The 15540-nt window shown below is 50.5% G+C and overlaps 1 protein-coding gene across 3 annotated transcripts in view; it reads right to left on the bottom strand.

The window, feature by feature from the left end:
* Positions 1–15540, bottom strand: part of SMPD3 (sphingomyelin phosphodiesterase 3) — a 92505-nt gene that overhangs the window by 22035 nt on the left and 54930 nt on the right. For 2 of the 3 annotated variants that reach the window (XM_003262921.4, XM_030794953.1), the window contains exon 2: positions 7407–7468. The exons of the other annotated variant lie outside the window; for it this stretch is intronic. The gene's annotated coding sequence lies outside the window, so the exon portion shown is untranslated. The remainder of the gene's footprint in view (positions 1–7406; positions 7469–15540) is intronic. 3 annotated transcript variants of the gene reach the window in all.

Below are 15540 nucleotides of genomic sequence, written 5' to 3'. Positions count from 1 at the left end.
ATACAGCCGGAGCCTTCAAAGTCTCCTCCTCGTGAGGCTGGTTTGCCTTACAAAGAGGGTTCTCTGCTCTCCCAGGTGCATGGTGAGGACAGTGCAGGGGACAACGTCAGGGCCTCCGTCTCCTCGCAGGAGGTGATCAGAGCCATCTGTTGTGGGCTGCTTGTGGGAGCCCGAGGCACAGGCTTCTGCAGAAGCCAGGTGCAGGCAAAGGGGCCATACAATTTTCAGAAAGAAACTTTCCACAGGAGGTATTACTGCACTGTGTGATTTCTGAGAATATGAACAGGCTGTGAGCAGCTCTGGGGCACTCCTTCAACCAGCCAGCCTCGGCATTTCCCTGGTGAAGTCAGAAAGCCCAGATGAAGCCAACTTGGGCGTGATTGGAAAGCAAATCTCAAGCCAGGTGAGTGGTGCATGTCCTAGAGGTGCAAGAGCCAATGTGATGTTTCAAACAGCAGGACCCCTGGGTCCAGGCCCTTGTGCCACGGTGACATGGGCAGTTGCCCTGGAGGCATGGGCCCCATCCTAGGGGGACAGCTGAGTTTGAAGACCTGACTGCCCACTCTCTACCACCTGCCACTCCAAAGTCATCTATTGGTGACCACAAAGAGTGCCAGCAAGAAGATGGCTGGATGGAGGCTGGCACCTAGACCCACGTCTGAGCCACACCAGGCAGCACCTCCTCTCATTCCTGTGTTCTGCTCACGAACCCGCCTGACCAGACTTATCTGCCAGAGTTTGCAAGGGCAGAAGCCCGCAGGGCTCCTCCCAGTCCTATGTCCTCATGGAGGCTGAGCGCAAGACAGAGAGGCGGCCAGGGGCAAAGGCTTGCTTCAGGATGAAGATGGGGAACCTCCTCCACCTGAGGCAGCTCCGGGGCCGAACTGGAGCAGGCCCGACTCAGGAGGCTACAGGCCACAGCTGAGCATCTAAGCTAGGCAAGGCCTCCAACCTCAAGTGCTCTGAGCCTGCCTGGGTGCTGAGGCCTGTGCCTGGGCTGGGCCTCACAAGTCGCCAAAGCAAGGGATCCTGGAACACCAAAGCAGGTCACGTCACCTGCTCCTGGCTGACCAGCGCCACCTGCATCCTCAGGAGGCCCTCTGCCCTCAGCGCCACCTCTGCCCTTCACAGGAAGGAGACCAGGAGGGCTTTGCTTCTCTCAGGTTCTGCTGTTGAGGTTTCTGTCACAGCCAAGTCCCTACTTCCCTGACATGAAGGCTGATGTTAATGGTTCATGAGCCAAACAAGGCTTGGAATATACTTTACTTAAGAGGGGATGACAGCATACTTTCTGTGGGAGTAGAATTTTAAACACAAGTCCACACAAATGTTAGGATTTAGGCAGACCCTGTGTCGGCTGCATTTCAAGTACAGCATTTCCTTCTGGAACGGATTGGCCGACTGCATGATGTGTAGGCATTTCAAGGCACCAGAGAACACAGATTAAGACGACAAACCTTCCTAAAACAGAACAGACGGGCTAACATTCTTCGGAAGGGAATCATTTCACATTCAGTCTAAAGTTTTCTATGCAAAGAACATTTAACAAACTGAGTCCTAGAGGAAAATTTATGCGGAGCTTAAAAAGCAAGTGAGTGAGAATGAGTAAATAAAATCAGGTGTCAGCATTTCACTCACCCTCCCAGGCGGCTGGGCTTTTTGGACTGAGGCAAGGCCTCACTGCTGAGGATTGAGGCCCCATCCTGGACCCTTTTGGAGACCTCTAACCCTAGGCCACTGCTCTATACATGGCACCATGAAAGACCCTCCCTCTGTACACGGCACCATGAAAGCCCTTGGCTCCAAGAGAACCAGCCAGAACACGCTCCTCTTTGAGAGAGGATGCCCCAGCTCAGGCCCAACCAAGGGCTGTACCTCTGAAAGGGGAGACCAGAGCTCTTTTCCCTTTAGTTTACCTCTGCTTCCAAGCCCAAGACAGGACTCTTGCCTCACTTCCTCTGGCCCCTGAAGCACCTGGAACCTGATGTCCAGCCAAGAGGTAGGACTGCACTTCCTGGTCCTCTGGTGGTTGGGTGGGATCATGTGATGAGTTCTGACCAATGAGCTGTGAGTGAAAGTGATCTCGGGTATTGCTGCGCTTAATTAAGTACTTAAACAGTAGATGTGGAACCTTCCAGAGCTCTCTCCTTCTGCCACATTGACCTGCAGTGTTGGAGATGGTGGCTGCTCCGGCAGCCTCAGTCCAGGATGAAGAGACACGGAGCAGGGCCCCAGCTAACCCACATGTAGTGTGGGCAAGAAGAAAACCTTTGATTGGCCGGGCGCGGTGGCTCAAGCCTGTAATCCCAGCACTTTGGGAGGCCGAGGTGGGCGGATCACAAGGTCAGGAGATCGAGACCATCCTGGCTAACAAGGTGAAACCCCGTCTCTACTAAAAATACAAAAAATTAGCCTGGCGTGGTGGCGGGCTCCTGTAGTCCCAGCTACTCGGGAGGCTCAGGCAGGAGAACGGCATGAACCTGGGAGGCAGAGCTTGCAGTGAGCTGAGATGGCGCCACTGCACTCCAGCCTGGGTGACAGAGCAAGATTCCATCTCAAAAAAAAAAAAGAAAGAAAAGAAAACCTTTGATTATAACCACCACGTGACCCATCCCATCCTGACCAATAGAGGACAGCTTCTGATTGGCTGTGTAATTAGTCCACTTACTTGATGCTGAAAACAAGCCTCATTATGGACAGCTCGCAGTTTCCCAAGAATACAGCCAGATCTACTCTCCAATCCAATCCAACTCTTCCTGCCCTCAAGGATAATGAAGCAATAATGATGTTCCTTTGTCCTGAATCCAGGCCAGGCGGAAGGCTCACTCCTCACCCCCTCAGTGTGGCCTGAAAAAGTCCATTCCTACCTGCCCAAGTTCCTCTAGCACCATGAAGCATCAGGGGAGCTGAGTCTTAATCTTTTAATTTGTAGTGGAAACTGTTTCTGCTCAGAGAAGCGGTTGCTTTGGTGACACAGGTAGCACAGTAAATCCATAGACTTGGAGAAGTAAATCCACCAGAAACCTCTGCCAGGGGTCAGGGTATGAGTTGGTCACAGGGGCCAAGTGAGCCCTGTAGGGGAGGGGCAGGAGGCAACACTGGGGGTCCTTTAAGGTGGGCTGAGATAAGAGTCAAAGCCCAGAGGCCCAGCTTGGTGAGACACTGCCAGGTCTGGCTGGCTGACAGTGCACCCAGGGCTGGCAGGGGCAGGGCTGGGCAGCAGCTGTTAAGCAGGGAGGCTGGGGGCACTGGGCGAGTCAGATGCAGCACAGTGGCAGCTCAGGGTATTGCACAGCAAGGGCCTAGGGTTTCTGGCAGCAGAGACTTTGCCTCCTAGTTGTGTATAGTTGAGGGTGGGGTGTCCCCTAGGGAGGGTGTGGAGATAGGAAGGTGGGGGGTATTGCGTGGAGCAAGCCATGAGCAAGGGAGAAACAGGTGTGGTGGTGGGACAGAAAGGGAACTGAGAGTGGACTCAGGGAGGTGGAGCCACTTAGAGAATCATGCCTTGCCAGGGCCATACCTTTGAGTACCGTAATGACTACCAGATCACTGACTGCAGACAAGGAGGCATCCTCCAGGAGGGGCAGCTGGGGAACACAGGCCTGAGGGGAGGATCCCCTGCATTCACTTAGTTTGCCCCCAGTTAGTTTTTTGTTTGTTTGTTTTGTTTTGTTTTTTGTTTTGGAGATGGAGTCTCGCTCTGTCGCCCAGGCTGGAGTGCAATGGTGCAATCTCTGCTCACTACAACCTCCACCTCCTGGGCTCAAGCGATTCTCCTGCCTCAGCCTCCCAATTATCTGGGATTACAGGCATGTGCCAGCTAATTTTTTTTGTATTTTTAGTAGAGATGGGGTTTTACCATGTTGGCCAGGCTGGTCTCGAATTCTTGACCTCAGGTGATCCACCAGCCTCAGCCTCCCAAAGTGCTTGAGCCACCACGCCCAGCCAGATTTGTTTAACTTAAATGCTTAGGCTGTCCGGATAGCATCCCACCTACACTGTGCAGAGCAAGCTGGCTCAAGTCATCCCTTCTGCTCAGAGCATGCCGGCTGCATCTGTGTCCTGCACTCCAGGAGGGCTGAGTGGCCCTCTGGCTGGTTGGGGGTCTGGGTGGCAACCCACCTGAAGCTGCCTGCTCTCCCCCGCACACCACAAGAGAAAAGGAAGACAGAGTGTCTCACTGGACTTTCTTGGTAGAGTTTTGGAAAGAAAATGTCCAGAACAGAGGTCAGCATCTCTGAGAAAACAGTCCATGCAGTTTCAACCAGATTGGGCTTAGGAAATAGGCCCAACCGGAGGTGTAAGAGGCTCATTCCTCATCTGCTCCACTTGCTGCCCCTTGGTCCTGGCGCCATCCTCTTGCTCCCCGCACCATGGGACTGCTCCTTCTCAGGACCCTTGGAAGATCCCTCAGAGCCCCTCCCCTGCCCACTTCTTAGGGGCTGAACTTTCTCTTGCCTCTTCCCTCCCTTCTCGGCTGATCCCTTGTGGGTCACCTGTTTCCAGGTGACAGCCAGCCCAGGTATCTCCTGATCTCTGACCACATGTATTTGATTGACAACTCTACATCTTCCTCTAGAAGTTTATTACTCCTCCTCCCCCAACTTCCCCACATACAGTTCTGTCTCCCATGTAGTTCTGGGCCCTGGACCTCCTCCATACCCTGTCTCCTCTTCCCAGCTCACAATTCTGCCTCCTAGTCCCCTGGATCCATTCCCACAGCCATATCCCAGTTCAGGCCTTGCCCTCTCCAACCTAGACACTGCAACAGATTCCACCTGGTCTCCCTCCTCTGGCCCACCTGGCAGCTGGTGGGGTCTTTCTAAACTACACATCATACCACACTGCTCCCCTATGGCCCTTCAGTAGTGCCTGCAGACTCCAGGTTGCCCAGGCACCTAGGCAGGGAAGGGCAGGATATATCTGGTTGCCTGATTGCTCTGTCTCCTCTTGCTCCTGGAGCTCCAGGGGCCCTGACCCGAGCAGTCCCCCACTGTGCCCTTCCAGGCCTCCACACTTCTGTTGGGGTTGTTCCCTGACAGCTGTCATCTGTGTGAAGGAATGTGGCCTCAGCAGAGGAGCTCAGGGTTTAAGATTCACAGAGATGATCCCTTCATCAAAACTCAGCCAGTCTACCCATGGCCCCTGGGATAACTAGAGGACCTTAGACTGAGGCCAAACAGGCCCTTTCTCTCTTGAGAGCTGAGTGTTTCTGTGCATGTATTGCACAAGCTTGCAGTCTGCATACTAGAAAGGGAGGTAACCAGCCCCTGATAGATCTGACACCTTCAGATCTATCAAGCTAAAAACAGAACTGAGAGACAGGAGGCTCAAGCTATGTCAGCAAATTCCATCCTTCAAAGCAGAAGGAGGGACGGCCTTGTGCGTGTGGCTCTGCGGGTTGTCTCTGCAGGACCAGGGACCCTGCCCATGTGGAGCCCTGGGGTTGGGGGGTAAGGTGCTCCCCGACCATCCCAACTTCCAGTCCCAGGGAATAAGGGTTCTGTTTTCTAACTTTGAGGCCAGATGAAGAGAACAAAGCTTGTGTCCCCCACTCCCCCCACAAGCCCTCAGTATTTTATTCCATCACCTGACCCTAGCTGTGTGTAGAGTAGGCAGGTAATAGGAACCCCTGCTGACCGAGAACAAGTGGCAGCCCTGCCCCCTGCTGACCTGGAGCTGCAGCCAGAATGGGCTCATCTGAGGCCACCTGTGGCCTGCTTGGGACTTCAAACTCATTCCCTCCCTCCCTTCCTTTCTCTTTGCCTCCTGAAGCGGGGACACAGCTATGAGCCAGTCCATGGCAAAGACAAGAGGGAGATTGGACATGAGCATCAGAAAGGCAGGAGTAACGGAGCCGGCTCTTGGGGACATTGGAGAAGGCGTCACCCAGCACACACCTCAGAGAATATGGTTTTCACACTGGGGGTGCATCTATACTGCACAATTACCCCAAATGGGTACAGCTGGCCCCACTTACCGATGAGGAAACGGAGACTCAGAGAAGTAAATGGCAGTCTCTGAGAGGTGCAGCCAAGTCACCTGACTCCAATTTCCTTTTTCTCTCTACTTTTCTTGCCAAGGCTGAATATAAGGGATATGCAAACATATCCAGAAATATGTAAATGAGCAGCGTCCAGCACCACCCTTACTTCCAGGACAAGTTCTGGGGGAAGAGTAACATTCCCTACACTGTCCTTCTTGTCTTTTCCCCTAAATTCCCACAAAACAAGACCTTTGCCTCTTTTTTCAGTCCCCTGAAGGTTACATTTGTCACCCACCCCCTCTGAGCCATTGGTGAAAACTCCACCGATCTTCTTCCTCCCTCCCTGTGAGCTGCTGGTCTCATCTATTTCCCCTTTTTTCTTCCATCCAGTCACCACCACCTTGGATCCCCAAATCTCCCTGCCCCCAGCCTGGTGACCACCCTGGCAACCCTGAAAACACTTAATTTGTCAATATTTGGGAAGGAGTGGGTTCTTACAGTCGTCTTGTTTTGGTTCCTAGTCTGAGGTTCCTGACTGTCAGGGGTCACCAGTTTCTGCTTTTATTCCTGAGAACGGGCCAGTCGTCTGAATTACTTCTTTGGGATGGATTCAAGAGTAGAATTACTCAGTAAACTTTAAAGCTTCTGATACATATTGCCCAACTGCTTTCTACCAAGGTTCTGTCAATTTACTGATTGTTTGAGAATATGTGTTTCACAACATCCTTACCAACTCTGGGTTTTAACATTAAAAAATGTGATTTTGGCTGGGCACAGTGGCTCATGCCTGTAATCCTAGCACATTGGGAGGCCAAGGCGGGCAGACCACTTGAGCCCAGGAGTTGGAGACCAGCTAAGGCAACATGGCGAAACCAGTCTCTGCAAAAAACACAAAAATTAGCCAGGCATGGTGGCTTGTACTTGTAGTTCCAGCTACTCAGGAGGCTGAGGTTAGAGGAACACCTGAGCCCAGGAAGTAGAGGTTGCAGTGAGCTGAGATCCCACCACTGCACTCCAGCCCCAGAGACAGACAGGTTTAAAAAAAAAAAAAAAGTTTTTGATAGTTTAGTGGGCAGTGGTATCTGGTTACATTTTTCAGGATGCTTAATTTGTATCCATTTTATGAAGTGCTGCTTCAAATCCTTTTCCCATATATTGAAGGAGTTAGTATTTTCTCCATAGATTGGGTGTATTGCACTCCACTTGAGTCAGGTTCAGGATGGGACCCAGATGGCCAGCTCCAGATTGCTTACCCCAAAGCTGTGGTTTTCAAACATTTTAACAAGCAGGAGAGCCTTTTCTTAATCTCACACAGCGTCTCTTTATAAAAATACTAACAAGTAGCCCATGAGGAAAGGCTTGGAGCACTCCCTTACCCACCCCCACCCCACCCCTCTGGTTCCAGAAACCTTGGTTTTACCTGAGGAGGGGCCACTGGGACCTTGTTGTCCTTCTCTCTGAAGAAGAGCTGTCACCGCAGACCTGAAAGGAGATGAGCAGTTCACAGGGGTGCCCGGAACAATCTCCAGAGCTCACCTGACAGCCACCGAGCAGCCCAGAACAGGTGAGCCAGGTACAAAGACCAAGGGGCCTCACCTGCGGCCAGAGGCACTGCCACACCCTCCACGTCGCCAGGGCGAGGGTGTGTGCCCGGCAGTTCCAGTGGACGAAGTGCAGCCCCAGTGGGTGGGGCCCGAGGTTTGTGTGACGGATTTTCAGGGAGGAGGGTTGCCAAGAGGAGAGGACTCTGAGGGTGGGATGGATGAGCCCTCCACATCGACACCGGGACCCAGGCCAGGCCCAGGGGGTTCAGGGTGAAGGTGGAGGGTGGGCAAGAGGTGAATTCAAAAGCTCCAGCCACAGGGCCCAGGTTTAATCTGATAGTTAGAACCAGAATAATCACAGCTTTGGGAGCTTTGTGCAATCTCTGCTTCCCTAAGATACTGAGGGTAGGGGAGAGCTGAACCCAGGCCAGGGAAGAGGGACAGTGGCCACCAGGATGGGGTGGATTAGGGGAGGAAGAGCAACATTGAGAGGAACCAAAGGGATTTGGTGGCTCCCCCATTATCTAAGGCGGAGCAGATCAGTGGAAGGGAGGCTCAGCGGGACACTTTGTGAACCCAGCGGGGTCTTTGGAGGGGACAGCTGGGAGGGAACTCATGTGACCCTAGGCCTTTGGACATGATGTCACTGGCTCCCCTTGCTGACTGAGGTGAGGGATCCTGGCACTATGCTCTGGGGACGCTGCCCTCCACACTTGGGCCCCAGTCCCAGTTTGTAGTCCCTGCCCTTGCCTGCTAGTCCCGCCCCTGGCCTCAGGTGCTGGCCCCGCCCCTGATTCCTGGTCCCAGGCAGCTCTCTGAGCCCACTGGCCCAGTTCCAGGCCTCGTCCCTACTAACCTGCCGAATCCTTGGCTCCAGGGCCTGCCCCCTGTCTCAGGCCCAGTCTCTGCTTTCAAGTTCAGCACCCCCCGCCCAATGCCCAGCACAGCCAGGGCTGTCCTTGCATGCTCCACCTTCTTAAGCCAGTCCCATGGCCCGGCCCAAAGCCCTCTTACCACCACTCCATCCAGAGTAGGGTGACCCATCACTCTTCACACCCTATCCCTTAGGTACACTTATTTTGCAAATCACCCAAACTAAGTGTTTCAGAAGAATCTGAAAGCTGAGGCCCCGTCCATTCTCTGTCCCCTAGCTGAAGATGTAGCAGCAGTGCTGGCAGGAGCATCTCCTCCACGGCACACAGTTGGCTCCCTTCTCACTGGGAATTTGCACAGAAAAGGCTTGGGCTCCAATGAGACCCGGTTCTGGTCTAGGCCATCGGTCTTGGGCAAGTCATTTAACCTCTGAGCCTCCCCTGTAACATTAGGGGCCACTGCAAGATCTTGGATGGCCACGGCCAGGACCAAATGAGCACTGGCACTTGATATTGCCAGATCAGAGTGGGAAGAAGGAAGCTAGAGCCCCCCAGGTCTACGCTGTGCACGTGGTGACCTGGCTTCCCCAGAAGCCCTTATGTTCATGTGGACACCCTGGCTTTTGCCCTCAGAGCCAAGTACCTGGCAGGATCCCTCCCCACCCATAGCCTGGGGAGTCCAGCCTGCCGGGAAGCAGAGAGTGACCTGCTGTCCCGGCCTGTCCTCTGTTCCTGGTACTCCTGCCTCTTCACCCACAGTTGGCTGACAACCTGCATGCACCTCTGTCCTTCACCCTCTTGCTGGGCTGACCTGACCCAGGCCACAGGCTCGCAAGCATCCGGCATTAGACATAAAGGAGGCAGGCCGCTCCTGAGCCATTTGGGCCTGTGTGACTCCCAGCCCCCACTGCCCTCTCTCTAAGTGGGGAGGAGCTCACCTCTCATCCCTGAGTGAGAAGTTTGTCAAGCAGGATCTTTGGCCTCCGACATTTCCCAAACTGTCCCCCACCAGCTGCACAGCCCCCTCCCCACTCTCCACCCCCACTCCCATGCCCCACCAACTCTTCTGAAAAATCCCTACATGTTTTTTTCAAAATAGAATTAAATGACAAGAAATGACTATTTAGGGAGGGGTTCCTGAGGGGAAATGGAATCTTGACAACCTTGAAATTATAGCCCTTCTCTTTTCTCAAAGAAAAGAGAAACATGTCAGATCATTGATATTCTCAGCCAGGCCTTGTTTTGAAATATGCTCTCCCCCTATCCTTTCACGAACCACAGACTTTTTCCCTCTTTGAGAATAAGATCACATCAAGTCAGGGATTAGAAACGGGAAAAATTCAATCAGAGCCTCCCTCTGCCAGCTACCCATCTCAATATACTCCCAGGCGAGCAGAATCAGCTCCTGCTCCAACCCTGCTCAGCATCATCATTCAAAACGCACCGGTAGGAAATGGTGAAACAGAAGAACCTTTCATCTTGGCTGAGCAGGGCCTGCAGTGCTGCTCTCCTGGCTCCGGCAGCTGGCTTGTGCCTGGGCTGAGTCAGGCCTCTGGCTTAAATAGGCAGTGGGAGCAGAGCAGGGAGGGCCTGGGGGACGGGTGTGGAAAGTGGGCCGTTTACCTAGCACAGCAAGGCAGTGTCTGGAGCCAGCAGTGGTCCCAAACATGTGCCTGCCTGCCTGCCTGTCCACCAGGAGGCCTCAATCCCACAGGCCCCAAGACCACAGACCAGCACCTGGGGTGACCCCTGATGGATGTGCAGCTCCAAGGGAGACATCCCTAGATGCACTGAGCTTGGTCAGTTTCCTGGATACCTCCACCTCTCCTTTGTAGCAGAACCAGCTGTGGAGATGAATGGACCTGTTCCCCGGGGCCTCTCTCCAAGCCTCAGTTTCTGCCTTCTTAAAATGAGGATAACACTGACTTCACAGGTCTAGAAATAATATTTGCAAAGGGCCTGGCACCTAGGAGGTTGATTTTTTTACCCACATGGTGATACTGGGGCCAGGTACCTTCGATGAGGCTGGAGCCTAGAGATTTAGTAATGGACCCAAAGTCACACAGCCTTCCATCTGACTGTCAGTGTCAGACCTCATGCAGACCTGGGGCCTCCCAGCCTCATGCTACAGTTGAAGTTTGGGGTGAGTGAGAGTGAAGAGCAGCTGCTCACCTTGGGGAAAAATCTTGACTGAACCCTAGTGAAGGGGTTACCTTTAAGCCCCCAGTGTTATGGGAAAGGGGTCCTGATCCAGACCTCAAGAAAGGGTTCTGGGACCTCGCACAGGAAAGAGTTCAGGGTGAGTCCACACAGTAAAGTGAAAGCAAGTTCATTAGAGAAGAAACAAAAGAATGGCTACTTCATTGACAGAGCAGCCCTGAGGGTGCTTGTTGGCTATTTTTATGGTTATTTCTTGATCATGTGCTAAACGAGGGGTGGATTATTTATGAGTTTTCCAGGAAAGGGGTGGGCAATTCCTGAAACTGAGGGTTCCTCTCCTTTTTAGACCATATAAAACCAAGGATGACTTCTGGAACATTGCCCTGGCATTTGTAAATTGTCATGGCGCTGGTGGGAGTGTCTTTTGGCATGCTAATGTATTATAATTAGCATATAATGAGCAGTGAGGACAACCAGAGGTTGTTTTGGTCACCATCTTGCTTTTGGCAGGTTTTGGCTAGCTTCTTTACTGCATCCTGTTTTCATCAGTGGGGTCTTTGTGACCTGTGTCTTGGGCTGACCTCCTATCTCATCCTGTGACTAAGAATGCCTAACCTAGGCTGGATGTAGTGGCTGACGCCTATAATCCCAGCACTTTGGAGGCTTAGGCAGGCAGATCTCTTGAGCTCAGGAATTTGAGACCAGCCTGGGTAACATGGTGAAACCCTGTCTCTAAAAAATATACAAAAACTAGCTGAGTGTGGTGGTGCATGCCTGTAATCCCAGCTACTTGCGCTGCTGAAGTGGGAAGATCGCTGGAGCCCAGGAGTTCGAGGCTGCAGTGAGCTGTGATGGCGCCACTGCACTCTAGCTTGGGTGACAAAGTGAGACCCTGTCTCAAAATAAACAAAGAATAAGAATTCCTAACCTTCTGGGAATGCAGCCCAGCATGTCTCAGCCTCATTTTACCCAGCACCTATTCAAGATAGAGTTGCCCTGGTTCGGCCGGGCGCGGTGGCTCACGCTTGTAATCCCAGCACTTTGGGAGGCCAAGGCGGGCGGATCACGAGGTCAGGAGATCGAGGCCACAGTGAAACCCCGTCTCTACTAAAAATACAAAACATTAGCCGGGCGTGGTGGCGGGCGCCTGTAGTCCCAGCTACTCGGAGAGGCTGAGGCAGGAGAATGGCGTGAACCCGGGAGGCGGAGCTTGCAGTGAGCCGAGATTGCGCCACTGCACTCCAGCCTGGGTGACAGAGCGAGACTCCGTCTCAAAAAAAAAAAAAAAAAAACAAGATAGAGTTGCCCTGGTTCAAACACCTCTGACACCAGCACCAAGGCAAGGGGGGTGGCATGGTTGGACAGGCATGGTCAGGCAGCCTGTCTGCATTTGGGTGAGACCCTGGGGGAGAGGTGCAGAAGTATCCCAGAGTAGCTGCTAGTGATGGCTGGTGAGAGGAGCTGCCCTTCAAACCTCCTAGGTCTCCGAGTAACACTATAGGGTGATGAGTGTCTCACCTGGTTGGTTCAACTTGATCTTCCAGTGAGTGGGACAGTGCCCCCACCTCAGTGAACAAAGATTAGGACATAAGCTAATGGGGAATTAAGACAAAGCAGTAGTTTGTCATTTTATGCTTGAAAAAGTTCTGCCCTTAAAAGTGCAAATAACTCTACTAGTAAATAATTGAAGTCACATGTGGGAATTGTCTTTAACAGGAAAAGTACACATTTTGATTTTGATTAACAACATGTTAACTCCTCATTTCTCCCAAAGAAGCAGCAAAACAGAGGGCCTGGATCTCTGTTAGTTGGACTCAGAAGGGAGATCAACTTGACTATATATACTGAAGAAGATGAAGTTCTGATTACATATGAAGCCCATTCACCTGCCAGTCATTAATTGTTGTGTATATTGTGGACCTGACATCCTTTCAGAAGTTTGGACTACAAAGGTGGGAGACACACTTGGAAAGACTGTGCACTTTAGAGTCCAATCTAGGTTCAAATCTGGCCCTGGACAACACTGGGCCTTCACTTAGTCTCTCTGAGCCTTGGGTTTCTACTACTTTGCAAGGCTGTTGGGAGAATTAGATGAGATGATATTGGTGACAACTCTTTGTAGGCATTCAGTGATCAGTTATCCATTTGGAAAGATAATTCTACAGGGAGCATGGGGTGGGCAGGAGGGGAGACAAGCAGGAAGGCCAGTGCAGTAGGCAAAGCAGGGAGATGGCAGGGCCAAGGCAGTGGGAAGAGAGAACGGTCACATATCTGGGGGACATCTAAGAGGGTAGAATGGTGTTATGAACTGAATGTTTGTGTCCCCAACAAATTTATATGTTGAAGCCCTAAACCCACTGTGTGGTTGCATTTGCAGATGGAGGCTCTAAGGAAGTGTAGATGGTCTCTGACTTACGATGGTGCGACTTAAGAATTTTCAACTTTTCTTTTTTTCTTTTTTGAGACAGAGTCTCACTCTGTTACCCATACTGGAGTGCAGTGGTGCCATCTTGGCTCACTACAAACTCCACCTCCCGGGTTCAAGTGATTCTCGTGCCTCAGCCTCCCGAGTAGCTGGGATTACAGGTGCCTACCACCACGTCCAGCTAATTTTTGTATTTTTAGTAGAGACAAGGTTTCACCATGTGGGCCAGGCTGGCCTCGAACTTCTGACCTCAGGTGATCTGTCCGCCTTGGCCTTCCAGAGTGCTGGGATTACAAGCTTAAGCCACTGTGCCTGGCCAAGATTTTTCAACTTTTCAATGGTGCAAAAGTAATAGACATTCCATAGAAATTGTGCTTTGAATTTTGACCTTTTCTTTTTATTATTTTAATTTTTTATTATAAAATGTTAGTAGTTATTATAAAATAGACTTTGTTAGATGATTTTGCCCAAATGTAAACTAATGTGAGTGTTTCGAACATGTTTAACGTAGGCTAGGTTAAGCTATAATGTTTGCTGGTTTAGGGGTATTAAATGCATTTTCAAGGAACTGTATTTTCAACATAAGATGGGCATATAGGGATGTAACCCCATGAAAAATTGAGGAGCATTTGTAATTAAGTTTAAAGGTGGTCATAAGGATGGGCCCCTGATCTGATAACATTAGTGTTCTTATAAGAAGAGATGCCAGGCCAGGTGCGGTGGCTCACACCTGTAATCCTAGCACTTTGGGAGGCCAATGTAGGAGGATCACCTGAGGCCAAGAGTTAGAGACCAGCTTGCCCAACATGCAAAACCCTGTCTCTACTAAAAAGACAAAAATTAGCCGGGTATGATGGTGCGCGCCTGTAGTCCCAGTTGCTCGGGAGGCTGAGGCACGCTTGAACCCTGGAGGTGGAGGTTGCAGTGAGCTGAGATTGCATGACAGAATGAGATGCTATCTGGAAAAAAAAAAGAGAGAGATGCCAAAGTGCATACACTAACCAAGGAAAAGCCATATGCGGACTTGGTAAGAAAGCGGCTGTCTACAAGCCCAGAAGAGAGCCCTTACCAGAAACTGAATCAGCCAGAACATTGATCTCAGACTTCTAGCCTCTAACCTGTAAGAAACTAAATTTCGGTTGTTTAAGCCACCCAGTCTATGATATTTTGTTATGGTAGCCCAAACAGACTTATACAAATGGATGGGGACCAAGGGGTACCTGGGTAACATGAAAATGGACCAGGAGGCTGGGCATGGTGGCTCATGCCTGTAATCCCAGAACTTTGGGAGGCCGAGGCAGGCAGATCACTTGAGGTCAGGGGTTCAAGACCAGCATGGCCAACATGGTAGAACCCCATCTCTAGTAAAAACACAAAAATTAGCCGGGTGTGGTGGTGTGAGCCTGTAGTCCCAGCTACTCAGGAGGCTAAGCCAGGGGAATTGCTTGAACCCAGGAGGTCAAGGTTGCAGTGAGCTGAGATAGCACCACTATACTCCAGCCTGGGCGATAGAGCACAAGATTCTGTCTCAAAAACAAAAAAACAAAAAGGAAAATGGACCAGGAATTTATTCAGAGGTCTCCTGGTTCAGGTAACTGTATGGCTAGTGAAGTTGCTCACTGGCAGTGGGGTTTGGGTGAATGGGTGAAGGCAGGGTTTGTGGTGTTGGGTGACATTTGCATAGAAGTGTCCAGACAGAATTGGGATCTTCAGAACCAGAACTCAGAGTTGAGGTCTGGATTGGAGCAGGTTTGAGAATATTAGAGTGTAGGCGGACTCTTGGGAGTGACTACATTTTGTCAGATCACTTATTCTTTCTTTCTTCTTCAATTGGTCCATTCTAATTCTAATTTCTTGTTATATAAGATAGCTTTTTGTCTTTTATATTTTTGTAAAAATCAGATATTCTCCTTTGCTTTAAAAAAGTACAATTGTGCACAACTTTCCCCCAATTTTTACAAGACTTTGTTTTCCCCTACTTGTAGAGAACAAGTCTTGTTTAGGAGCATAACTGATGTGGTTAGAATCTACTTGTGCAGTCAGAATTACACATTTTTTTGAGGCTCATTTTGTCTTCAATATTTGTGATGTCAGTTCTCTTGTCATTCTTATCCAATTTCAGAAGAACATATCTCCCTTCACTTCAGCTTGTTGGATAATTTATAATTCAAAATTTACACTAGCAAATGCTTATTTCTTTCCCTCAGAGTTGAACTTGAAAGGTATAGTGTGTTTTCTTTAGTTCTAGGCTGAGCTGTTTTTTCATTTCTGGAAACTTTTCTTATATTATTTCTTTCCTGATGTCTCCTTTATGTGTTCCTCATCCATTCATCTCTCTCTTCTAGGCCTACTTTAGGGCTGTGATACCATTTTCCATTTTCTGAATCAGTTATTTTCTCCTCTCTTTGTTTACATTTTAGGTTTCATGTCTTACCTTCTCCTCAACATCACTAATTTCTTTGTTCTATTTGTTTCTGTTAATGCCAATTACTACTTCCAGGTGTTTTCTAATTCTTTTATAATTGTCACCATGGAATTACAGCTGTTATTTTT

The sequence above is a fragment of the Nomascus leucogenys genome, chromosome 2 (genome assembly GCF_006542625.1).
Source record: "Nomascus leucogenys isolate Asia chromosome 2, Asia_NLE_v1, whole genome shotgun sequence".
In the NCBI taxonomy this organism is placed as follows: Eukaryota; Metazoa; Chordata; class Mammalia; order Primates; family Hylobatidae; genus Nomascus; species Nomascus leucogenys.
The sequence above is the reverse complement of the archived record's forward strand: the minus strand, read 5'-3'. Positions and strand labels throughout refer to the sequence as shown.